The sequence below is a fragment of the Equus przewalskii genome, chromosome 19 (genome assembly GCF_037783145.1).
Source record: "Equus przewalskii isolate Varuska chromosome 19, EquPr2, whole genome shotgun sequence".
Lineage (NCBI taxonomy): Eukaryota > Metazoa > Chordata > Mammalia > Perissodactyla > Equidae > Equus > Equus przewalskii.
In genome coordinates this window covers 63398570-63426503 of record NC_091849.1, presented here as the reverse complement: position 1 = coordinate 63426503, position 27934 = coordinate 63398570, and the positions used below count along the sequence as shown (strand labels likewise).

The 27934-nt window shown below is 42.5% G+C and overlaps 1 protein-coding gene and 1 long non-coding RNA gene across 28 annotated transcripts in view; one reads left to right on the top strand and one right to left on the bottom strand.

Annotated features, from left to right (window-relative positions):
- RIMS1 (regulating synaptic membrane exocytosis 1) overlaps positions 1-27934 on the bottom strand; it is a 418478-nt gene that overhangs the window by 362743 nt on the left and 27801 nt on the right. The window lies entirely within an intron of this gene.
- LOC103559556 (uncharacterized) lies at positions 2197-14140 on the top strand. Of its 2 annotated transcripts, XR_547005.2 has the most exons (4): positions 2197-2393; positions 7455-7537; positions 13431-13583; positions 13842-14139. It is a non-coding gene; the product is annotated as an uncharacterized lncRNA (long non-coding RNA). The 2 variants fall into 2 exon arrangements; XR_547006.2 differs by lacking the exon at positions 7455-7537 and having other exon boundaries at positions 13842-14140.

Below are 27934 nucleotides of genomic sequence, written 5' to 3'. Positions count from 1 at the left end.
CACTGGGCCCAACACTGCACACCAGAGGGGAGGCCAAGCCCATAAGAGGAGGCAGTGCCTCTTCTTATCTGCAAAGTTCAATAGAATACATCTGTTTCCTAGAAGCTTTTCTTTTTAAAAATACGTACATAGTATTCACGTAAGGTTTACACAACACAGAATCACACACACCTATAAGCTATTTTAAATATTAACTATCTCATTAGGCAAATTTTTGTAATAAGACACATTGTAACTATGAGAATAAACTCTAATGCGTCTCCAAATTTATATTAATCATAAGAAGGTTTTACCAAGTAATCTAAGTCATGTTTACGGGGTTGGGAGCATCTTTGATTTTATGCACTGTATCTTATGTAGGCACGTGTTCCAAGAAAATTAAGAAAAATTGTTAATTAAAAATATTTTTAAAGGAATTTGCTTTCCTATATTAAGCATTAAAACTAATAACAAAATACTTCCATGTGTTCGATAAAAAAATTACTTTAAGTCTATGAGTTTGCAACTTCCTATCACTTAATAGGCTTAAGCCATTTAAGAATTTGGATTGGCAATTTTACATTGAGGATGGCAGCTCAGAGAACGGATCACAACTTGGGTGTTCAAGTACTCCATCAGAAAGTCGATACGCTCAAACAATTTGGGAGCAAAATAACCATGATACCTACAATTTTGACATTTATGATAATTAACTGCAGCTTTTGAGAAGGAAAAACTGCTTATTGCCTATGTTATATGGTACGTGCTGAACAAAGTGGAACCGCCCTTAAATGACCAGCTGGCATCACGCTGCTTCCACACTACTACCACACTCTGATGCGTACAGCAGCTCTGCACACCCAGAACCTGCAACTATTACAGTGGCGCCAACTTTGAGCACAGGTAAAGTTCAACAAACTAAAGGGGAGTTTTGTCCTTTTCAAAGAGTGGCTGGCTCCTAATCCTTGTGAAACACTGTTTCACAGAAATTGCAAACTCTTACCCCTCCAAGAGTGCTGAGTCTGTGGGCAAAAAACTGTCTGGAACGATCCAGTGGGAAATGTGCAAAGTGATCTGTGCTACACAACCTTAAAATGAACACAGATCAACAACATGGTTCCTCAAGGAATCTCCTTCTGCTTGGTCACAAATATCACGGGTTTCAAGCAGCTCAGCATAGCCAGAAAATATAACCAAATTCAAAACTTAAAGTTAAAATTTGCAGGTGAAATTTCACCTCTAAGTAACTCAAGCTATAAGTAAAAATTAATTATTTACAACTCGGTGGTGGGTCAAGTTTTGTGTTTTTTAAAAAATATAGACATGCCAACACTATTTTAGCAGTAAGTACAGTACATGAGAACATGGACAAGTAACCAAGACTATATCTTGACCCTTTCCAGTACTAGCTATATTTATTTTTTGAATGAAGATTTGAACTCACTTTTGATCTTAATACACATCTTTTCCTTTTAGTACATATTTTCCCTTTTTAATACACAAGTCTTTAAATACTTACGGCTAGTTTCAATATTTACATAAATTTACATTTCATATTTGCACACATTTATCATTGAAAATAGTGCTCTAAATCAGTGTAAGTATGTTTAGATAAACTGTCCAAGGATAACCATTAATATTCAGACAGAGATTCTGAAAAAATTATAATTTATAAGCTTCTAATTTTTATATTTAGTATTCTGTTTCTATCTTTGATTCTAAGCTATATTTTCTTTGTCACTTTTGATGTCTCCTTACAAAATACCAGGTACTTTCTGATAATATAGAAACAGATTATATATTTTAAAAATCCTCCAGGGTTCTAAAAAAGCTACTTTTATCTGTTTGTTGTTTGATAAATATTACAATTAAATGTAGCATAAAACTGTAACTATAAAATACATAAAATACCTGGCAGAAAAGTAACAATTGAATTATTTTACTGTACAAATTTGAATACTTTGACATTCAAAAAAATTTCAATTGCCAGAATATATGTACAACGTACATAAACTAAGGAAAGTGACATCTATTAAAAATGATACATAACCGAATTTCGAGTGATCAATTTTAGGGGTCATTTACAACCTGCTGGTGGAATCTAGTCAAGGCAGTATCTAAAAGTTTATTTTTAATCCTCCCATTAGGAGCAGAGCGATAAACACAGTCAGCTGTCTGTCTGACTCAGCTTTCAGCAGACGTGCAGTTACCCCTGCTGGCCTCACTCAGAGACAGTCAAGACCGCCACGTGCTGTGATTTCGGCTACGACAAGGAAGGCCACAAAGATGGGCATAAAATAACCGTGGTGGTGCCCACGTCACTCGTCAGCATTGTAAGGCATTGTCCCAGAAGGCGTCTGGGGACAGGGAGGAAAGAGGACCTGACAAATCCACCTGGGACCCACAGCTCCGAGGTAAGGTGTCCAGTGGCAGAAAGGACAGTCTTGCAGAGCTGGAATCACACAGAGGAAAGCAGTGACGGGAAGTTACTGTGAATGCCCTCCCTGGGCCTGGGGCCCCTGTGCCACCTCAGGAAGCCTGGCCTCGCATCGGATGGGGTCAGCACGGGTCGGAGGCTGTAAGGCACAAGATGTGAAAGAAGGTGCAGTGCCCCCCTAAACCAAGCAGGCAGTGCCACCCAAGTTCTGCTGGGCAGAGAGCAGCAATTAGGAATGTGGCAAGAGGATAAAAGCAGACATAACAATATGGAGCAAAGCACTGAGATGCACAGGCAGGAGACAGTGCGGAGGCAAGCAATCAGAGGGCTGACTTCTGTGCAGCAAGAAACACAGGAGGGAACGAGGCAGCTCAAACGAGCACTGAAAAACTGCAAAGCAGACCCTTCGCAGCAAGAAATAATTCTAGTCAGCCTTTGCTCCCAATCTGACATGTCACCCTAAATTTGGAAGCTGTGGCCCATAACATGTAGACAGACTTCTCCAATGCTCTCTAGTAAAACCACTGGACGGGGTTTTGGAATGTTTCCAGGCAAACTCTGGTTTGTAATATCCCTCCCCCATGCAGATTCATAATAACAGCAACTACTGACAGAGATTTTCTCCTTGACCAAACTCTGCTCGGGCACATCTGAATCCTCTCCCCAACTCAGCCCACGCTTTTGGATTTCCATTTCCGCCAGAATCCTGCTAGGTCAGTTGAGCCCAAAGCCCCCATCTTCAACATCTGAGCCCCCTCCATAGCTACCTGGGTCCCCATGCTCCTCGCCCTGGTCTCCCCAACCCCAGGTGACGCCTGACCCCCTGGCCGCCTTCAGCACGGATCCTGTGACACTGCTTTAGCCAAAACTCCCCTATGTTGTCTCAGTAATTTTCCAGCCATCGACCCCGTCCTGCTCCTAAATTCTCCCTGGTCCATGCTGTATTCGGAGCGGAGCCCCACCTCTCTCCCTCACTGCAAGACTCCATTTAGTGGTCCCCACCCATCACAACAGTCCCCCTTTGAATAAGACCTTCCTTATCGTACGTCAACAAGTGCATCAATGATTTTTTCCTTAACACTACTATTTACTGGGAATCTACTGTGCCCCAGACTCATGATCTCATTTAATGTGTAAAGTGCTACCATTACTGAAAACAGTTGAGGACAGATGGGAAAAAGTCATACTCCTCAAAGACACAAATTTATGTAAAATAATTTACTAATTTTTTTTTTTAAAGATTGGCACTAACATCTGTTGTCAATCTTATTATTTTTTTTTCTTTTCTTTCTCCCTGAAGCCCCCCAGTACATAGTTGTGCATTCTAGTTGTGGATCCTTCTAGTCATGGCATGTGGGATGCCACCCCAGCATGGCCTGATGAGCGGTGCCATGTCCATGCCCAGAATCCGAATCCGGGAAGCCCTGGGCCGCTGAAGCAGAGCACACGAACTTAATCACTCAAACATGTGGCTGGCCCCTAAAAATGTTTTTAAAAGTTTAACCTGATAAGAAATTACTCAAGTCACGGAGTATTGACTGAAAGCTTCTATTTGCAAGGCATCTAAATGTACATAAAACATAGCATGTGTAGCAATAAGAAAATAATATTTGCAATATACAGTTATGCAAAAAAACCAGATAATGGATATTACATTATGACTGCAATTTTTATTTAAAAAAATGTGTGTAACTGGAAAAGATAGGGAAGACGTAACCAACCAAAATCAAGCAGTGGTAATTTCTGAGTAGTTGTTCGATTTCAATTTTTCTCTCTTGGCTTAGGGGCAATACTTCTCTACAATAAACATTACTTTTGTATTTAGAAAAAATCAAACACGCTTATTCATAAAAAAACATGAATGGGCATTACATAAATTTATTCAGTCAGTAAAGTAGTAGACTAAACCTGTCCTGGTAGGAAAAAGAAAGTGCATTGAAACATCATTATATAAGGAAGGAGGAATGAGATTTGTCACCGTCACAGACCTGACCATGCCCAGCCTTAATGTTCCCTCAAGAGGACTAAACTTTAGACAGGTTTCTCCCTGACTAGGGGCCCCTCACCTCCCTTTTCTCAGAGCATTTACTTTAGAAAACTTGCAGTTGGAAACTGCTCCTCTGCCCCTTTGAGATGTAAATCTTCTCCCAGCCTCAGGACAGTTTACAACCCAGGAACGTCTTTCTCAAGGACCCTGGAGCCATCCTTTGAATTGTCATGTCAGAGAAGATGGTCTCCATTGGTCTCTCATTCTCCTGGGAAAGGAGGGGCCTGACTCCCAGAGGAGCCAATTAGCAAACACAGACGGCCCATCACAGGGATCCACCTCCTTCCTTCAGTCCTCCAATACTTTCCCACTAGCTCACCCCGTGTTTGAAATCCCCCACCCTCTGCTTCAGCGGACTGCAGGTCAGTCTGTCCCTATGGCAACAGTCTTGACCTCTCAGTCTTGAATAATGACTTCCTTGCCTGTTTAACTCTGTCCAGTGCAATTTTGCTCCCACAGACCATACTAGCTCATGGCAAGTTTACTCTGCTCTAAAAAGCACTCTTAACCCCACTCCATGGGGTTGGGTGGTTCAGCAGTCTTGGGTCTCGCCAAGCATCCCTTCTCTTCCACTCTGCCCTCCATGCAGCCAGACGGATGGAGTAAGATCCCAAGATGGAGATGTTTGCAGAGAGGTTAGCATACTGCTGACTCTGTGCCAAGGCTGTGTTTGCCAGAGTCCCCAACAAGGTACTGAAACGCTCCCAGCTGGTGGTAAAGCGATAGTTTGCTCCATCCTTGGAGGTACGTGCCTAGGGAAATGCTTTCAAAAGGAGCAGGGAAAGCAGAAGTAAGGATGTGATTGGAAGCGAGAATTCCAGGATCTCAGTTATAATACCACCCCTAGCCCCAAACACCACTGTAACTCCTAACTATTAATCATAATAGCTGTGACTTGAGTGCTTATTAAGGAGCAGACACCATACTTCATGCAAATTGCCCCATTTAATGTTCAAACAACACAATGAGATGAATATGGTGATTACCACCATTTAGATGAGGAAACCAACAATCAGAGTTTAGTACTTGCCCGGGGTCACCCAGACACTTAGTAGCAGAGATGGTATTTAGACCCAGGCCCAGTAGCTCCATTTGGCATTATGTGCTTATTTTAAACTGAGTTGTTTATCTCAGGAGTCAAATTACAGTTCATATTATTAATCAGTCTGCTTAAGTTGGCTTCGGTGAGGGCTTGCCTCCATTAAACCTGGGCAGGTAAGCTAAGACAGAGACAAGAACTAGGCCAGCAGACAAGTGAACACCCAAAGAGGTAGGCTCGAGAGCGAGACCCAACAACTCCAGGGCATAAGTGGACCGTGCCAGAAAGCTAAGACTTCCACCTTCCCTGATTGTGAGCCATTGGACCTGTGATATTGTGACTTATAACAAGAAATACCAATTTGACCTTCATCCCCATTTCTGGCACAGAGCTCCTAAAACCTTTGGAATTTCCTGCAATAAGAGCGATAAAGGTGCCTCTTGTTATGTTAATGAGGTGACTGTTGGAAAGCACCTCTGGATGGGGCTATTGCCAGGAGAACTAACCATGTGATTAGAGTTGAAACTTTCAGTACCCCGCCCCCCCAACCTCCTGGGAGGGGAGAGGGGCTGGAGGCTGAATCAGTTGCCAAAGGCCAATAATTTTATCACTCACACCTATGTAATGAGGTCTCCATAAAAACCCAAAAGGACAGGGTTCAGAGAGCTCCAGGGTTGGTGAACAGGTGGAGACATGGGGAGAGTGGTGCACCCAGAGAGGGCACGGAAGCTCCGAGCCCTTCCCTCAAAATTGCCCTACGCATCTCTTCCATCTGGCTGTTCCTGAGTTATATCCTTTTATAATAAACCAGTGATCTAGTAAGTAATACATTTCTCTGAGTTCTGTGTGCTGCTCTAGAGAATTAACCGAATCCGAGGAAGGGCCACCAGAACCTGTGTTCTACAGCTCGTCGGTCAGAGCCCAGGTGACAACCTGGACTTGCGACTGGCATCTGAAGTGGGAGGCAGTCTTGCAGGACTGAGCCCATAGCCCGTGGGGTCTGACGCCCTCTCCAGGTAGACAGTGTCAGAACTGAGCTGAAGTGTAGGACCCCTGGCTGGGGTCAGAGCGCGGCCTGGATGTGAGGAACCCTCGCACAGGTTGTGACTGGAGCAGAGCACGGTCAGGCCACACCGCTGTTCAGCCGAGTGTTCAGGGAACTGGAAAAGGGTTTAGGGGGTGACTTCCAATCTTGCTGTAAACATGATAGCTCCTTTTAGCCAACGTGGGCTCTGGAGGGCCTCCCACCCTGCGCCAGTCTTGAAGATACGGACACGGCACTGGACAGAAGAGTAGCCCCTGGAGGCACTTTATCCCCCAGAGTCAGACACCTTTCCAGAACTTCTCTGCTCTACCAGGAAATTCTCTAAATTCAGCTCTTCACGAGCTTAATAGAATTTGTCAGAACAAATAAAAATGGCAAGCAAGAGGATATATTGGAGAATATGAGGAAGCCATTTTGTGTAAACCTAATTCGGCCTGACCTTGTCTTTCCAAAAGGGCCGGACCACTGCATTGAGCATGCATTGTATATCTGCTTTAGATATTCCCTATGGCAAGAGCAAAGGCCCTTGAGATAAAGATGCAACTTCCCTCCCCCTCCCAACGTTGGCATTTCTTTAAGGATTAAGCATCTTTCCTTAGGCTAGGAACTGATTGCTTTGCTCACCTGTGACCACCCAGCTCAGGACAATAGACTTGCCTCCTGCTACGCCCTCCAAGATAGCAGACCCACTAACTGCTGTGTCCATCAAGCGCCGTGCCTACAGGGCAATCTTGTGACTATTGTGGAGGGACATTTCAATCATATGTGAAACAGCCTGTTTGGGAGTATATAACGGCTCTGTACACCTCACTTCCTTGGTGCCCTTTCTTCCTTCGGGAAGAAAGGCCCCGGGCCATGGTCCTCAGATTTCAGCTCAGAATAAACTCTCCCAAATTTTCATTTATAGATTGGTTATGGATTATTTTCGTCGACAATTCCAACCACAAAACCTAGGACTGGTTCCATAGTGGAAGATCAACTCTCCTCAAGGTAATTCTGCTCCTAGTTCTGGCTTCCTACTTCCAAAGGGAAGAACAGAACGAAGAGCCTGCCTTGTGCGGGCATTTCAGTACCTTCGTGCTTGATTATTTTTGCTTTTGGTGGTGTAAGTGGGCACCTACATACACTTTTACGGGCATATCCGGCTGGATCTCAGGCAGAAAGGATGGAATGAACTGGGAGAGGGGTGCCTCACGCGCTGCCCACTGGCTCCTCTTTCTTCCCATTGAGAGCACGCTGTCGTGCTCCTGTGGCTCACCCACGACCGTGCATGTCTAGACCAAAGCATATTTCACTGAGGGAACCCTATGGTTTTTAAAACAAATTTTTTCCAGAGGTTATGTAGTCATACATTTTTCTTAATTTTTTCTTATCAAAATGATGACAGAATATATGTGAAAATATACGGTATTAGAAAAATAATCCATAGCCCTTAAATCAGGTAAGATTATGTCCTGACACTTTGTTAATTGGTACATAAATTATCTTTTCTGATTTCCGGAATAAGATGCAGAGTCGGTGGAGAAAAAATCCATTTGACTTGATAAAATATTCATCCCTCACCTCTGGTCGAATTCAAGTTTTCAGTATAATACCAAACCAAGCATTTATCTGAGAAGTGAGGCGAAAGGGTTAATTCTTCAGGTTATTCTCTTGTCTCACCCAGAACTGCAAGAAAATCTCCCAGGAAACCAACCCATCTGGGCATCTTATTGCTTCTTTTTCTCCGTGTCGTCTTTTCTTTCTTTTTTCCCCCCACTCTAACTGCATTTACTTTACTTTGTCTTTTTATTCAGTTTGCACTTTATCCTTGGTCTCAATGTTGACAACACTTTGATTTTACAGAACTTGAATCCTGAGTTCCATCTCATCCCTTTCGTTGGGGCAAACACATATGCACACACGCGCACACATGCACACACATTAATTCTAGAAGGAAAGGCAGTCGTTCTACTAACGCAGTTCAGGGCCATTGCAGAGAAGCACAATGATGGCGGGAGTCTTGGAGCCCCAATAATCAGATGCCGTGCTAGCAGGGCGGTGCCTTGTCTGGGATGTTTAATACTAAACAGCAGGAATCTGATGCCATTTGGCAGCTGTCCTGGGACTCAGAGTCCAGGATCAAGTCCACGGTAATTTTTTTCTCTCTTCAACTGGTAGCACTGTTATAATCCAACTAACTTGGACCACCACCCTCCCCCCCCCGCGTCCCCACAGCGACTGATCTGTAGACACAATAACGCTACCAACGCCCACTCACAATCAGTGCGATTAGCGAGGCACCACACTTAGCTCAAAAGAGAAATATATGCCCAGTAAAGGATAACTGGTAAGTAAAAATATACAAAAGTGCTGACATTACAACCAAAAAGAAACATACCACAGCACAGAAGTTTCTCACGCGGCAAGCAGGTGAACAGTCGTGGAGATGACTGGGTGCAGCCGAGTATTTTTAGGAAGATAATTGTAATAGTTGAAAGCTGACAAACTGATTCATTGCAACCTATATTCAGTGTTAGTATGTTCCATTTTCATCTATGGCTTTTAGGTTTGGTGCCAATAGTTCTCAAACCTCTCTGACTACAAACTTGAAACCAAAGACAGCACTTATGTGTTTTAAATGATTTGCGGAAGCAAATACCAGAGGTAACGCTGGGTCAGACGGATGCAAAGTTCTTCCAGGAAACTCTTGGAATGCAAGTTTAACTGTCTGAATTAAGCACACACTGATGCTCACCCTTTTCCTCCCACACCCCAGATCCTCTGCACGGAGTTGAGAGAGAATTTAAAACAGCCCTGACTTGTGAGGGAGACCTGGGGGGGAGCGTTCCCGCACTGGCCCCAGGACCGTCCCCACATGCAGCTGGAAGGGACAGGTTCCCCTCAGCGTCCAGGAGGGACTGCAGAGCAAGCAGTCTGGGTTGGGTTTTCGCCTTGCAGATTGGGCTCTTATAAGATTATTAACTAATTTAAAGATGCATTCAAGTGTTCCTAAGATTTGAAACTGCTTCCAATAGCTGGTAACTCGATGGCAGCCCCTCTGCAATGATGGTAACTGGAGTGGAAATCCCACTGGAAGACAGGCCTATGGAGAGGTTCGAAGCTAAACTCACATAATTTTTTAAAACCCATTTGTGTTTATTTGTGACTGAGGAAGAGCTGATGAGCATTATTTAGGGGAAGTGGGGCAGCTAAAAGCCCCTCCCCCACTGGCATTTGGTCTCAAAAATTCAAAGGGAAAGATATTTTCACTCGTCATTTTTCAGTCAAAACACCCCATGTCCATTTCCAAAGTAATACAGATGGTCAAACATCAAGATGCAGGTTTCTCCACAACGGACTACTTTGTCAGGTGACTGCTGCTGATCCTCATTCACAGATACGATAGAGCTCCCACTGTCTGCCCAGCAGCACGGCTGGCTCTGGGCTACAGAGATTAACAGCTGAGAGTCCAGTGGAGAGAAAAGGCAGGAAAACATACAGGGAAAGAGCGAGACGATGACAGCAGAAGCGACAAAACACAAGCCTTCCAGGGTACGAGAGGACGCCTCCTGCAGAAGTGGGGGCGGAGAAGCCCCACAAGGGAGAAGACCCCAGAACTCAGTCCACTTCTGCACAGTTTCTCTGCCCTTCACTGCTCCCTGTTCTATCCTTTTTCCATCCTCCACGTCACTCCCCACCATCGCACTCTGGGTCAGTAGTCAAAGCACGGAGGAGGCGCCTTTGAGAGTAAGTCCGAAGTCATGACGCTGGACTGTCAGCCTCAGGGCAAGGATTCTTGTCCATCTGGGTCACTGTTACATCCTCCAGTGCAGAACAGGGCCTGCCACATATGCATGTGCTCCTTCAATATTTGTTAAGAAAAGAAAAGGGAGTATTAGGAGCCTAGCAGTCTTTCATTTATGTTCCTTTCCTCTATCCCTTTCATATCACATTTATTCCCACAATTTAACATGCTTCCTAATGGCACTTCATAAAATTTTATTCTAGGGATCTTCCCACCTATAAATTATTTTTAAAAATCCAAGGCATGTTGTAGAACATTTATGTGTCAACATATGTGTCCTGGAATGACAACACTAATCACCACTGATGATAATCCATCGTATTGTTGGAAGATGACCGATTATCTGCTTCGCCTGGGAAGCGCGATCCACAAATCCCTTTATACCCACAGAGCCTGCTCACCACCAACAAGGTTGTGTCTCCCCGGGTCAATTCTTAAGATCTCCCCATCGCACTTTCTTCCTGCTCTTTCTTTTATATTTCACAAGCATATGTAAATGAGAGTTCTGATACAAATGCCCTGTATTTAAATATACGACATTAAGCAAGTGTTTCTCCTGAGGTCTCACGTGACCCTTTTAAATGCAGGCACAGCAACCTTCTGAGGAAATTACTCAGAGATTCCTACTTTTGAACTGGAGAGAATTAAGTCCCTGAGGGCCAGTGTATTTGAGTTTGGTGTTTTGAGCAGGCCTTATACACGAATATGTACATGAAACTATAATTGCAAAAATCTATTCCCAATGTCAAGAATATTAGTGTCAACAGTAAGTGATTTAATTACATGAAGGGATTTACTTCTATTTTCAGTGGTTCATAACGACAAGGTCCACATGGGGCCAGGCCTTCAGCTGATGCTGGTCTCGTGCCGCACAGCTTCTGATTTTAACCCGTCTGACCTTTCCAGTCCTGACCTTTTCCTTAATATAATCAAAACGCTTACATCGGATATCTTCCGGGTTGGGCTGTGCTAACATCATTTCCATTTGTACATCTTCAGGCAAGCTTTAGAGTGCAGGAAGAGGATAGTTTTTATTTTCATGATGGAAAAAGAATTCTGAGTTTGCTAACGAAAAGGGGGATTGTGGGGAACACATACTTGGGTCTGAGTCACTTAAAGTCAGTAAAATACGGCAGGAAGAGCAGGAGATGAGGAATCAGGGAGCTTGGATTCCACTCATGCCCAGCTACCTGAGTAACTGTAGACAGGGCCATGCACTGATCTCAAGGGTCTTTCCACCAGTTGTATAATCCCCATTCTGTGAAACGTTCATCCCTCTAAAATCCGGGAGATGATCATATTGAACACAATACCAAGTTTCACTGGGTTTCAGGTTTTATTTATAATCTTCTCATGTGTTAACCATAAGTTTCTTATCTTCATTTGCAAAATAGTCTAAAATAAATACAGAAGATACCATATTTAAGTAGTCTTGAAATATATCTCTAATAATAATTAGAACTTTTCTCAATGCCATCACTTAATATCATTAAAATGCTATTCCTCTGTCGTCTTCTCAGTAGGCACAGAGTGAGAAACTGTACTATTAAAAATGAAAATACTCGAAAATAATGAACTACACACATTTCAATAGGCCATCTAGTTTATTTTCTCAAGTTCTGTTTTAACGTGGCCACTTGAAACCACAAATGCTGGATCCCTTTGTCTGTGAGAAAAGCCATTCTCAGTGAGGCCTATCCATAAGATTGATAATGATGAGACAAGCACACATGAGGAAATTCCTAATAAAAAACAATAAACTGGAGAATAAAAACTGCAAAAAAGTGGCCTAGTTCCTATGAGGAAAAGTCAAGGTAAAATTATAAAAATAAGCTCATTTTATCATCACATTTCTTCTGAGGACAAATCTGAAACTGGTTTGGAAGTATGGACATCAAAATATAAGAAATAAGGGGCTGGCCCCGTGGCCGAGTGGTTAAGTTCGCGCGCTCCGCTGCAGGCGGCCCAGTGTTTCATTGGTTCGAATCCTGGGCGCGGACATGGCACTGCTCATCAGACCACGCTGAGGCAGCGTCCCACATGCCACAACTAGAAGGACCCACAACGAAGAATATACAACTATGTACTGGGGGGCTTTGGGGAGAAAAAGGAAAAAAATAAAATCTTTAAAAAAAAAAGAAGAAATAAATTTAGAGAATAAATGATCTATTGAAGAAAATTATGATTGTTAACAAGACAAAAAAAATGCTTTCTGTTTTACACATCTGTGTCTTCATATACTCACAGCTTTATCCCATGCACTTGGGACTTTATTTCTGAATTTGCACAGTAGAGAAATCAAGGCTATCTTAATTTGATGATATTTGTCACCATCTACATAATATCTGTGGCCATTAAAGTATTATTCACCATTTCCCTAAATATACAAATAAAAATTTGCAAAGGTAGGCTGAAATATTCTGCTCTTTCTCCAACAACTGAATTAGATACTTCATGGCAAGGTTTTTGCAGAGTCCTGGAGCCCATCAGAATTATTCTTATTCTTTCCCGTGCCATGCCTGTCCCATTGATTTTAACATTAGACTTTAAGCCTGATAACTTTCATTTCTTTAACAGTCTCAATTGAACTTTGAGAATATACTATAATATAATTTAGTTTCAAAACCCCCCTCCAGCGCCAAACTGACTTCCAGATTCCTCCAGATGCCTTATTCAAGGCATGCCAAATCTTCTTCCTTCTGAGGAAAATGGACTTTCACGGGAACCGGGGCTCCTTTGAATTAGTTCTTGCTTCAATACAAGACAAACTTTTCAGAAAAGAATATAATAGTTTTCTGCCTTCCTGAAGAATGTGCTTACTACCATATTAAACAAAATGTCTTTTTTCTTCCTAATAATCTTCTTTATCGTTTTCTCACACTTTCCCCCATTTGTATATGATGCAGAATCACCTTTCTCCAAAACATTTTTTCTTATAGGAAATCCATTTTTACATGAAATGCATTCTGCTATCTCTCCAAATAAAATATACTTTGTCCCCAGTCTGGCACAGGAGAGCTTTAAGAGCGAAAAGGAAAGCAGTCTGCTCCCATGGCTGTCACCTCTGTTCTCTGACCACCTTTATATCCTCTGCAGTGCCAAAGAGCCAGTCACTAATTCACCAGCCAATACCAGCAAGTGCCAACTGTGTCAGCTCTATATCTGAACGCAGGGATGTGGCCCTGAACTGAAACAGCCCGAAGCCTACTCTCAGGGAGGATGCCCTCGACCAGGAGGAGAAGCACAAACGTAAGTGGAAGACGTAAAATGCAGCCCAGACAAGTGCTCTGAAGGAGAGGCTCCGCGGGCAGAGGACAAGTCCTCTGCACAGCCCAGTGCTGCAGTTTCTCCCTTTACTTCCACTACCCGGATTAAGCCAGAAAACGGAGACTTCCACTCTCTTGCAAAAAATGAGCATTATGTGGACACGTTTTCCACATACATTAAATTCTTGATGACAGACTGATTTATTGGAATTTTTCTTGTTTCCTCTCTATTTCTCTCCAGGAAACATCCCACTCAAAACAAGCTACTCTTTCTGAGTCCGTGGCTGTCAACATCGACTGCACATTGGAATTATCTGGAGGGCTTTACAAAGCCCAGGTGCCACCTCTAGAGATTCTAGTGGAATGGGTGCAGCCTGGAAATCAAGATTTAAAACCTAATGTGCAGCCAAGATTGGGAAGCACTGCTCTATGCACATACTGCTTTCTAGAAATCCAAACACCCGATGAAGGAAAAAATTACATCAGCTGGTTTATTGTACACACGATTGGTTAATAAAGAATATTCTAGATATAAACGTTATTCATCGGTGAAGTTTTACTTTATACATTTCTTTCTTCTAATTTTCCATAATTCAGTAAATCATATTGATTTTAATATACCCTCCCTAAGATAATCAGATAAAAGTTGAAGAAATCAATTCAAATGTAGTTACCTTAGGGGATATGTGTTGAAAAAATGTTCTTTGAACATTACATCAAATAACGAAAAGGAAAAACTATCAATAAGGAATTGGTTAAATAAACATTGTTACATGCACATGGCGGGATAACATTAAAAATAATAAGGTTATTCTATGCATTCCTTTTTTTCTTTTCAAAGATGGGCACCTGAGCTAACAACGGTTGCCAATCTTTTTTTTTTCCTAAAGATTGGCACCTGAGCTAACAACTGTTGCCAATCTATTTTTTTTCTTTCTGCTTTTTCTCCCCAAATTCCCCCAGTACATAGTTGTATATTTTAGTTGTAGATCCTTCTAGTTGTGGCATGTGGGATGCCGCCTCAATGTGGCCTGATGAGCGGTGCCATGTTCGTGCCCAGGATCCAAACCAGCAAAATCCTGGGCCGCCACAGTGGAGCGCGGGAACTTAACCACTCGGCCACGGGGCCGGCCCTGATTCTACGCATTCTAAACGAAAAGATGTCCAGGATACATTGTTAAATGGAAAAAAAAAAAAAAAAAACGATTTCAGAACAGATTGCATGAAACGAGCTCCTTGCTGTGCTTGTAGGTATGTGTAAGGATGGACACAAACACCTGTAAGTTTGCTCAACTGCACACAGGATGATGTCTGGAGTCCTTAACTCTGCAGTATGTAGCTTGGTTTGCCAAGTTTCACTCTTCGTTTATACACTCATATATTGCTCAGCTTTCTAAAAGAATGAGCACACACTCTTTTGTTTGAAAACTTTAGGATTCTGATTTCCACAATTTCTACAGAGCACACTAATTTGCTAGCTTATGAATAATATTAGGAATCTTCCATGACTTCAACCACAAAATGACTGTGCAATTTTACATAAGACTGTGTTGTTTCAAAAAGAAAACTGTCCAACTGGCAATTTATAAACACATTCTGCTTACCTGCCAATTCAATCTATTATTTTTCAAAGATTATAAATTAGTCTCTAATTTTTATTTTACTCTACGAGGCTTGTGATAGTGATGCCAGGACTTTCCTCCCCGTTCATCCAGAAATAAGACCTAACCATCACTTGGTATTGGCCAGAATGTTACTGATGTAGATTTCTATAGCAGTTAGACGACACCCTTCAATACCATTCAATAATGTATTTCCCTACTATGAAATAAAAAAAACCCACCAGATAGTCACATACCTAAGTTCACAGTACCTCATACTCCATACTGTAGACCCTTAAGAATTTCACTGAATTTTGTCTAATCCTTCAATTAATAACATCTGCCTTTATTCAGCCAAAACTAGACTTTCACTTCTAATTCACTGTGACTCTTTATTTATCACAGGATACACTAATACATATTCAACACTGTTTGAGTTTATTATGTTATACAGTTAGCTGTAATAATTTTACAAACCATTGCACAAAATTGCACGGTAACAAGTAAGAAAATTGAGAGTCAGTCAGGTCTAAATACTCCGAATGTCTCTATCCAACACAGTAATTCTGCTGGGTTTATATATGACTAGCCAAGCCCTGTCACTGGAAAAGATATGGTCACTGGAAGGCAGGACCAAGCAGAGCACAGGTGGTGGAGGGTACTCATGTCTTCTCCCCATTGCTCCATCTCAGAGCGAAAATGTATAAGGAATGCCACTCATTAACTTCTAAATTTCTTCCGCCTTCCTTCTGCACCTTTAATCAGTTCAGATAAAGTTTATCTTGGAGTGGGAGCATCTTGGACTGACAATATGGCAAAACAAGTAGAACACGGGCTTTGCATCTAAACAGACTTAAGATGTATCTTGGTTTGCCACATATTGGATGCATGAGCTTCACTCAGTTTTCCGGTATATGAAATGAACTTATAATACCCAACTCATCATACCATTGTATCATACACTCAGCACGATGCCCATCATCAGTGTAGTCCAGGTGGTAATTAACTAACATTAGCAAACTGCTCTCATAAAGTGATGCCATGAAAGGTATCTGTACAGTTCAAGTTCACGTCATGACTAGTATAAAAGTTACCAGCCTGATGTTAACAAGTAGAAGTGTTTGGGCTACTATTATGGCTTGAAATCTACAACAGTTTACTCACTAACTCTGTTGAGGGACATCAACTACCCCCTTCAAGAGCTGCAATATTTGGTCTTTGATTCTGCTGATGACATGAGAAAATGGTCCAGGCTTGTCTGTTCAGCCCTGAAGCTGATGTGGATGTCTCAAGACTGCATCGGCTTGTCATATGAGACTCCGCAGCTGTGTTTTTAATGTGTGCTACATCCTGTCATACCAGAATTATTGGGTCTTTAAATTTGTGTCTACATTATTCATGTGAAACTGAGACAGAAGACATTTGTATCAATACAGTATATGGAAAAGTCCCTTGGTGGAGAAATATATTTTGATTTGAACAATCCAAAGTTCATGTCTAAACTGGCTGAATTAATTGGACACTTTCCCAATTCTCTAACTAACTGACTAAATATATAATGGAGTCTACTGTTGCTATAAGGAAACACCAGAAACATAAGCTTTAAAGCCACAGAGAAAAAATCTGTAAAACAGCATAGTTGGGAAGAAAACAACATGGCTGACCAAAGTCAAAGCCACGCAGACTAATGCTAACGCTTAGTATTGAGTGTCTTTACAGAGTCCTAACTTCATTTTGGTCCTAACTAAATTTTCCTCCATTTCTTCAAATTAGATTATACAGAAATGCAGTGATCACCTGAACAACTGGACTGCTCTGTGCCTTTGCCTCCTCCACACGTTCTGTTGCAGGACATTGTAATTTACAATATCAACCAACGCCACTGTGAAATACTTCCTCTAAGTAGGCGTTTTCCCACACCACATGTGACAAATATTCCAATCTGACAGAGCTCCACGTCCACTAAATCATTTTCCTCAACTGCATTATACCTAACTGCCTGCTTTGTGGCCTCTTGAGAACTATTGTCCCAGCTGTCTCCCCCCAACACATCCCAATTCAAACAAAAGAGAAGGAAAATAGCATTTATCAGATGACTGACCTTGTCCTGATGTCTTTTCTCATAAAAACCTATGAAGACTTATTATCTCCATTTCACAAATAATGACTGGAGTTCTGACTTACACGTTATCACACGATGTCACTGCACCGCAGCTGGGGAGCAAGGTGAGGACTGAGAAAGCTCAGGCAGAGGGGTAGCTACTTGTCCAGACTGACAAATGCAATCGTTGGAAGGTGTTAAAATCACAAAATGAAAGATGGCAGAGAAAACTCAAAAGTGGAATTAGTAATCTTCCCAAGTTACTCCCAAATAACCCGTGAGTATTGTAAAAAACCTACTGTATCTTACAATTTTCTGTGAGTGGTTATTCACACACTCGTGCATGCACTCAAAAGTGTTCACTGAGCATCGACTAGGTTCCAGGTACTTCCCTTCCCAAGACAGCACCACAGAGTCTCTGCCCTTGAGGAACTCAGACTCCCTTACAGAACATTCTTCGAAAGGAGGAAATTTCACATAAAAAATAAGAGATAGTGTGCCACTCGTGAAGGCAACACCCTGAAGAACTTTCTAGCAAGATTTTCTTGTATATAAAACAAATAAAGGAAGAAGGAAATACTAAGATAGGAACATACCTTTATACTTTATTGTCTTGTAATAAATGGTCAGCTTATAAGCTTTCAGTCCCTAAACCTCTTCACAAGAACTAGCCTGAGAATGAACCCCTGGAGATGATGCTGCCAGATGGGGTCCAGGGTCAGCAAGGCCTGTTCCCCGAGAGGCAACAAGAAAAACTTGCCTTTCTTTATGATGACCGTTCTTCGAGCCCGTCTACCAAATGCTCTGTAATGTCTTGTACTCCTCCTAGAGCACAAGCTCCTCAACTGTCAACTGCTCAGGTGGTAGAATATAAAACAACTTCAAGTATGAAACGCAAAATGCTTAACAGGACAAACCTACAACCCCCACAGGCAATTCTGCAGAAATCGAGGGAAAAAAGAACACCGTAGCAGGGACAACTGGAGCGGGCAGGACCTTCAGGGAGACTGTCTACAGACGGTAGGTAACTACTAGACTGGAGCAGAAGACGAGAACCCTCCTGTTTTCTGTGCAGAAAAAGCGGCAGAATATTTCTGGGCAGTCACAGACGGGGGCGCAGCACGCATGCAGGTCCTGTCCTGGAACTGGCCCTGCGACCGTTACTGACACGGCTGTCCTTACCACGGGGTGGAGATGACACGCTAACACAGCCTCCCCCATTTAATGTGGCTTGAGCAGGCTGGGGAAGACAGGCCCCCATCTCACCACCTGGTACCCTTGGGAAAACCATCAACGCATTCGACAGTCACGGGACCTGAAATTCCGACGTCAGAATCCTGTCTCCTTTGAATCAAACAAAAATAAGTGTTGCATTACATTTGTTAGATGATTTATTACAAGTACTACATTAAATTTTTTTATTAGTTTTGGAGTCAGCAGTAGCAGTAATGCCATTGCATAAGTTTACCATTCGGTAGCCTGCTGAGGATGACCAGGAGTTGAATTCTAAAGCAGTGGTGAGCAGTTCAGAAGCAGACTGAGGCACAGGGCCCTGACTGTGGAGACAGTGTGGGACATTACAAGGGGCAGGCGAGGGGACCGTGAGAGCTGGAAGGAGAAGGTGGAAGTTGCCGAGGGAAGGGGGGAGGCTCTGACTATGGAGAGAGAAAAGTCTTACATATTAATTTCATTTATCTCACAATTTATCCCAGGGACAGCAAAGCAACATCAATATTTTTTCAAGCTATTATTTTGGTGGAGCACTTATTACATCCTAGGCATATTCCTTTATTTTATTTCACCTAATTCTCCATCCACCTCCTCTTTCTTCCTCTTTAAACCCTGTCTTCTTTCAAAAAGGATTTGAGGGAATATTATTCACCTCTAAAAAGGAATGAAATTTTGATACATGCTACAACATGGATGGACCTTGAAAACACTATGCTTAGTGAAATAAGCCAGACACAGAAAGACAAATATTCTATGATTCTGCTTATATGAGGGACCTAAAATAAGCAAACTCATAGAGACAGGAGGAGAACAGAGGTACCAGGGGAGTTATTGTTTAATGGGGACAGAGTTCTTGTTAAGGATGAAGAAAAAGATTTGGATAGAGATAGTGGTGATGATTACACAACACTGAGAATGTATTTAATGGCACCCAATTGTACACTTACAAATAGTTAAAATGATAAATATTGTTATGTATATTTTACCACAACAAAAAAAGAATTTGAGAACGCACAGAGAGTACATACAACAGCTTGTGTGTGTTTGTATGTCTGCAGGAGAGAGAGAGGGAGAGAGAAAACTGGAACTAAGTGCAAGGAAGAATAAGAAAGCAGGCTGCAATTGGGTAAGCAGCTATAACATATGCCATTAGGTCACACACAGTGGTTAAAGGTAAGATGCAAGTTTTGTCCAGATTTTCTTAGCACGCAAATTTACAATGTGCATAAATAACAAATGAAACAACTGCTGGGGAGAAGGATGGGTGGGGAAACAAGAGAAAAGTACCACCAGAGACTCTCACAAGGGAAATCTCGCCAACGTGGGCATCGTCTCCTCAACTGCACTTGCCTAACGAAGACCCAAACAGGTTCCCTTTTGGTTGCTATTTGTATACAATGACTACCTTTTATATTTGTGGTTCCCACCAGAGAAAGCAAGGAATATACAAAGTAATATGCAAGCAAATTTTAGATTGTGAATGATTCAATAGCTGTGTAGGAAAAAAGCCTTTAATAATTTCCCACCTCCTTTTCATAAGCACTGTTGGCTTCTACGTTTGCTTAAGTAGTGGGCAAACTTCTTAAACGGCCAAAATGCAGCCCAGTAACTGTGATTCCACAAGAGCCCAAAATCACAGGGTTCGTATTTGTAAATCACTGTTCTCGGCACAAGTCACACCCCAAAAAAGGGTGTAAAGGTGGTTGGAATTATCTGGAAATTTTAATACACTGTATTCGAAAATAGGAGTTTGAAACTTTTAAGTTCCCTTTGACAGGAAAGTGGCTGAAGAATGGAAGGTGTTCCAGACCCGAGTTTCAGTTCACAGCCTCGCTGGCTTCCGTGAGACCAGAGAGGGGCCCTCTTGCGGCGGCTGTGCCACGTGATCCTCTCTGGCATACCCTGGAGGATGGCTCTGCTTTTGGTTAGTGAGAATTACACATGCAAATCATCACCCCGTAAGCTGAAATACATCCCAGTAAAGCAAATAGGCAATATTTTTTAGTTACAAAACTTTATTAGTTTACTCGTGTGTAAACAGTGGGCGCATGTTTCTTTCTGGTCTTGAGTTCTTAGCAGGAAAAACGTAAGTATGAATTAATTGCTTTTTATGAATAAAGACCAGAGACAAGAATGCAGCTGACTTCTGTGGTCTAACAGGCCCCCTTGGTGCTGGCCATCGAGGATGCAGATGTAAAAGCCAATGGGAGGAAGCAAGTGGCTGGAAGGACCCTTTATTCAACACTGCTATGTAGACTCAGAACAATGATGCCTCGTTTATAGGAAAACACCTGTGGAATGAGATAGTTCTCATAAATAAAGTTTCATTAACTAAAACGTACCTATGAAAGCACAGAGTTTATTCATTCAACTATTTGGGCTGAAAATCTTTTTATATAACATGTACCACTGAAGTTTTGGGGTTATATATTTTTTAAATAAACTCTTTAATCTGGAACAACTTTAGATTTACAGAAAAGTTGCAAAGACCATAACGAGACTTTCCATTACCCATCCGACACGGAATATCATACTAAGAAATTAACACTGGTGCATGACTGCTGAGTAAACCACAGGCTGCATTTGCATTTCACCAGTTTTCCACTAACATTCTTCTCCTGCTCCAAGATCTGATTCAAGACACCACATTGCATTTAGCATCACTGATTTTTAAACCAAGCATTTTTCACGTGAATTGATCTTTTCTTTAGGACTCATGTTTCAATATTGTGAACACCAATTATAGTGGACCATAATTTACTGGTTCCTTCAGGGTTTGCTGCAATGAACTGCACTCTGAATCTTACGCTAACTGGCCCCAGTCAGCTAGAGTTGAGTACATGCTCCTGTTTGTGGTGTTTTGCTGCCCGTTTTCTCCCCTGGTGGTAACATCTTGCTGTTGCGTTGGTCACAGTCAAAGCTGAAGCAGCTGTGGTGGTGGTTATCATCTTTGATGTTGTGTTGCCATCAATTGTGATTTCTTAGTCACCAAATCCAACAGCGTATTTTCAAGTCTATTTCTTAACCTCTCTGGATCCTTTGATATGATTAAATAGCTCTTTCATTCTTCAATTTTTTTTTTCTCTTGCATTCAGTGACATTACAATCTCCTGGGCTTGCTCTGCGGCTGACCCTCCCTATCTGCCTCAACCTGTGGCTATTTCCCCTCATTCTTGCCCCATAATAAAAATGTGACACAAGGTCTGGCCATTGATATTATCTACTTCTCTCCTACACCCACCCTTTCCTGGGCATTCCTACCTGGTCTCACGACCTTCTCTCATCAGCAGTACACCGGTGAATCCCAAGACCCAGTCTTGAATTTCCAAGTGCCTGCTGGATGACTTTATCTGGATGTGTCTGGAAGCTTGCATCTCAAACTCAACAGGCTGAAACGGAATTGATCATCTTCCCACCGCACTTGGTCCTTTTCCTCCTCTGTCCTGTGTTTATTGTATCATGTTCCTTCACATCAGCCATAGTCAAAACCTTGTCATTTTGTTGACTTTCCTCTCTCTTTTTCTCAGTACTACATCCAATCAGTGTTAACATTTATTGACTGAATCTCTACTAAATTTCATTAATTTGTGCCCACCAATGCCACTATCACCATTAGCATCAACCATAGTGGGTATTTATAAATTGAAAACAGCATAAATTACCCCCTGCCTGTGCTGTTAACTTGTCCCTTTTATCTAGATTCTTCCTCCTCCAACCTTTGGACACTGGGCTGCATAATTTCTCTTCCTGAAGCCCACATCTGACCACGTCATTCTTTTGCTCAAAAACTTCGGGCGTGCCTTTGCATCTTCCTCCACTCCTTGCTGAGTCTGGAACAAAAGGCCTTTGCTGGCATCAGAGGCCTCTTATCTGGCCCCAGTCAGACTTCCCAGTTCTCCTTTTCTCATTCTCGTCATGCATCCTGGAGCCAAAATGGACTCCCTGCTGCTCCCCATAATTCCTCGTTTGTGCGCTTTGCTTGCATTCTTCCTTGTGCATGAAGTCTCCTCTTCCCCATCTCTCGAATCCTTTACAGCCTTCAAGGTCCACCTGAAAGAGATTTCTTACACAAGGCTTCCCCTGCATCCCCCGTCTGAAAGTACACTGTTCCGCTAAACCCCTTTCTTCTTCAGCTAGGCTTCTATCGTTTCTGGTATCACATTTTACCCTCGTGCAGGTTTCTCATCTCCCTACAAAATGACTTCAAACTCCTTAAGATCACTGATGGACGCATGTTTTGATCTCCGAGGTGCCTGAATAGCATAGGTGCTAAACTCTCTGCTCCCTAGAAAAGTCCCTAAAAAAGTCAAAGCACATGCCATAAACCTATACAACCACCAATCTCCTTTGTTGCTTCCTGGAAGCAAACCCTGAATCACTGAAGACTTCTGCAGTGACTTACTGTCTTCCTCTTCACCACTACTCCTGTCACCGGTTGCAGCGGACTGAATGTGTGTGTCCTCCCCAAAGTTCAGACGTTGAAATCCTAATCCCCAATGTGATGGTGTTAGGAACTGGTGCCTTGGGAGGTAATTAGGTCATGAGGGTGGAGCCCTCATGAATGGGGTTGTGCCCTTATAAAAGCCACCCCAGAAGCTCTATCATCCTTTCTGCCATGTGAGGATATAACAAAAAGATGGCAGTCTTAAACCTGGAAGAGGGTTCTCACCAGAACCCAGCCATGCTGGCACTCTGGTCTGAGACTTCCAGCCTCCGGAATTGTGAGAAATGCATGTCTGTGATTTATAAGGCACCTAGTCTATGGTACACTCTTACCGCAGCTGTGACTAAGACACTGTCTCAGTAGTTTCAGTGCACAGGTAGATGATTCATCCAACCACTGGACTCTCAGGTGCTCAACCTCTCCTTCCAGGGGTCCAGTTCACTGCCGGGACTCAGCCACCCCCTCCAGAACCACACACCGGACAGGCTAATACCAGTCTTCCACTTCAGACATGCCACTCTCTGAACATCATTTTCTCTTCTGCTCGCTCACTCTAGAAACCCCTCTTCACAATCCCTGAGCCCAAAAGCGCCTGGAGTTCACTGACTCTGTGCCCTAGCCACTTAGATTTCAAGGACCTTGATTCACTGTGACTCACACCCTCAGGGCACCTGCCCTTTCACTGAGTGGTTGTACTCAAACTTGGCAAACCTCTTACCCTGGGTAAATCCAACTCTCCATTTACCCGACGCTTACAGCCAAACAACTAAACATGGCTGAGGAAAAATCACATACTCATGCTAACGGAATTAATTTTATGATCTTGAACCCCAAATAAGTCTTCAGTATTGCTGGCAACTCTATATATTTGTTCTGACAAGTTCACTCACCCACTGTCTGAGGCTACTGTTTGGCATATTCTCCTTTCTCCTCCAACATCCCCTACCTTTTTCTTGCCCTCAGCTGATCATTGCATTTCTGAGAAGTAATCGAAAGAGAACTAGCACATCTTCCTGTAACTTCCACATCTACCACCTTCTCGGTCTGTACCCATTTACCATACCTCTTCTCGGTTACAATGGGTGGACTGTCCTCGATCATGCCTACAGCCTACTCCTCCTCCTTTCCGCTCATGCTCATCCTCTCTTGCCTAATCAAGGACTCTGATCCTATAATTATCCTCTCTCTTCTACCTTATCAAGATTTTTTTAAAACTCTTGATTGGCCTATTCTCAATAGCACATAGACTTGTGATAATATCTCCCTTTAAAAAAGAAAACAGCCCCACATCCTCTCAAATAACACCCCATTTCTCTGCCCCCTTCATATCAAAACTCTTCAGAGGAGTTACCCATCTTTGCTGTTTCCCATTCCCTCTTAAATCCACTCAAATTATGTTTTTGTCTTAACCTCCATGATGCCTGCTCTTGACAATGGCACCATTGATCTCCACATCGTCTAATCCGATGGACAACCTCAGCCCTCACTGCCACTCTGTCCCTCACAAGCGTTTGGCAGAAGATTCCCACTCTCCCGTCTTAAACTGTTCCTTCACTTGGCTTCCATGATTCCACGCTCTCCTAATCTTCTTCCTATCTCTTGGTCACCTCTTTTCTGTCACCTTTATTGGCTCTTCTTCATCTTCTCTACATCTAAAAATTAGCAACCCCACAGCTCACTCTTCTCTGTCCACCCTCAGTGTTGGTGATCAAATCCAAGTTCCATGGCTTTGTCAAGTATCTAGAATCTGACCACTCCAAATCTATTTCCCCAACCCCAACACTTCCCTAGGCTCCAGGCTTGAATACTCAACTACCTACTCGGCATCTCCAGCTGTATATCTAATCAGAATCTCAAAGTCATCGTGTCCCACACTGAACTCTTGGTCCAGTGAGACCTCTTCTCCAAGCACACACCATCTCAGTAAATGGTACTCACTCACCTGGATTCTCAGGCACAAAAATGGAATCATTACTGACTCCTTTATTTTACTCAATCCAGTCACATCTATAAGAAACTCTTCTCAACTCAACCTTTGACATATATCTTGCACTCAATCTCTACTCACAAACCCCTCTTTACTACTGCTCTAGTGCAAGCTGTGATCATCTCTGACCTAAATTTCTGCTGGAGACTGCTGAATGGTCTACTTCACCAGCTCCCCCCATTTATACCCCTACTTGACAAGATGTTATGTAACTACTTGATAATAATGGCAAATGCTCATATAGAACTTATTATGCACCAGGCACTGTTTTAAGCACTTTACATATAACTCATTTAATCTTTGAAATAACCCTATTAAGTAAGTAATTTTATTATTCTCACTTCATGTATAAAGGAATTGAAATACAGAGAGGTTAAAAAATTAGGCATGGTCACACAGTAAGTAGCAGAAAGATAATGGAAGTCTTTACTCAGTCACTGGAATGTAACTGCCTCCAGCTCCACTACACTATGTATTTGCTCCACTAGAACGCAAGCCCCACACAGGCAGGAGCTTTGTCAGGTTGTCAGTGTATTGTAACATTCCTCTAACTGTAGGCACTTGCTAAATAAATATTGAGCGAATGAATAAATGACTGTGTCTGCCTCAAGTTGTCCCCTCCCCCTCCTAATTGGCAATAGGTAACTGAGGAACTAACTTAATTAATTAAATCTTGACCTACACACGTTAGAATAAACTGGCTCAGTGTGAAACCACGAAGGGTTTCCCTAGAATCAAGCTCTTGAGACACAATTTGTTAACTGAGTAGCATCCCTTTTGGATTCTCAAGACATTTTTAAAATATGAGTTCCCGGTTCCTCATTGTGCTAGAGATGAATGACTTCCAGATCAGAGAATTAATAATATACTCAGAAATCTACAGCGGTAATAATTTTATGAGAGTAATTTTAAATTAACTTAGAATTACTCAAAGAAAGGGTGAATTCTTACAATTACAGATGCCGGTTGATGCAGGTGAGACATCAGCCACCGGAAGAAGAGCAGACAGAGAATTTTTAGAAGGAATACGGAAAAGTAAAGTTTTATCACTGCTCAGTGGGACAGTGGTTTAGCTAAGGAGTCTGTTAGAAAATGCTCTGTAACCTTGGAAACCATTTATAAACTCTCCCTCAAACGCACTAATCCGTGAAACGATCTTTGCGAATGCTCTCAGACCCAAAAGCTCTCCTCGGTGTTCCTCCCAGCTTCCCCAAGCGCTAACCCACAGAACCTCAAAACCCTTCCCGTTAGAAGAGAGGAATTTCTACTCCACTTCGCAAATATCACATTTTTTCTAACAACTAATTTTCTTCCACATCCATATTTATTTATTTTACTTATCAAAGAATTTGATAGTGTTCATTATGTGCTAGGCACTGTTTTCAGTGCTTTATCAGTATGAACTCATTTAATCCTCCAAATAATCCTGTGAGAGGAGGAAACTCACGCACAGAGGGGTTGAGTGACTCGCCCCGGCTCTGACATTCTCAGTGACTAGCCCCGGTTGTAACATGTGAGGGAGAAGAAACAACGTCTGTGGGGCGAAGACTTATTCTTGAGCGAGAAAGACACACAGGTGCTTGTTAGGAAGGCATGTGGACACCTGGGAAACAGCTTGGACCACCTACGCAGAGCGAGCATATTCCACGATGAGGACCCTGTCCATTCAGAGCTGTCGTCTAAAGAAAGGCAAGTGACCTCATATGTCACCAGAGCGGTTTCTCCTGGAGCAGCCTGACCACAGTTGGAGAGAAAGTGGAGGCAAAGATGAAAAGCATATGTGACAGGATTGGGGAAAGATAAAGAATAAGACTTGGAAAGAGGAGAAAAATGTGTACATATATGACATTAGTCAGGGTACCTTGTAAACAGAAGAGTTGTCAATATATAGGTGGATAGGGGTTCAGAGTGATAGGAAAACACCACGTAGCCCACACATATCAGAACAGGAGGCCTTAGGTTTATATGTACCATTTAACAATTTGGCATTCAAAGTTCCCTCTCATAAGCTCCTGAATATTTGCAACTGGCAGAAAAAAAAAGAAAGCCAATGTTTATAGGTTTATTTAGAATAATCCACCTAGCCCATGCAAGCCCCAGAGTCCATATTTTCCTAGTCATGAAGTCGCATAAAAATCGCCCTCACAATGATGGAAGAAATATGGGTCACACATTGATCCTGAAACAAGACAAACAGACGTCAGAGATTCAGACACCGTGCAAGCAGGCTCCGCATTCATAAGACGGGCATTGAAGAACTGAGGGTAGCTGGTCCAGTGGCCGCTCACCTCCCACCCCCTGACTCTCCCACGTCCTCTTCTGAAGGAGCTGGTCTGCAGAGATGTGGATGGAAACTGGAGCTGTCGTAAGGTCATTTTCTACCACAGCTGAGTTGTAGAGGAAGGAAAAATCCCTCTCACCCCAAACTCAGCTGCGTGAGCCTATTTTTCACAGCTGTCCTCAGGAGACCAGGATGCTAGAAGGTTCAGGGCTCAAAGGAAGCCCCAGAACTTCACAGACTGGGAGACGATTCCTACACCCTAAATACCAGAAACCATATGACACAAACCCATATGTCAAAATTCTTTCTAAAAATTTTTCTTTACTTTTTCTCCTTTACTCCTTAAAGAGAGATCTTGAGTCATTTCTAAGTTCCTATGAATAGTCCCTTAGCAACCATTTTTAAATAGGATTAGACGCAACTGTTCTTTTTTTAAGGGTGTTACATTATGAAAATCCCAGCATGGATAGAGACAGACTGGGCGGGGAGTGGGGCCAGACCTGGGATATATTCGTCAAGCACATTTAAGTAGATGATAAAATTTATACAAAAATAAACTGATTCCCCCAGAACAACATTATGGTGCAAAAAATCAGCGCTTGTCAAAATATCCTTGGTGGTCTACCAACCAACACCCCTCCAGCCTCTCGTCTCAGCATCCATGTCCATCTGTCCATTTGTCCATTTGTC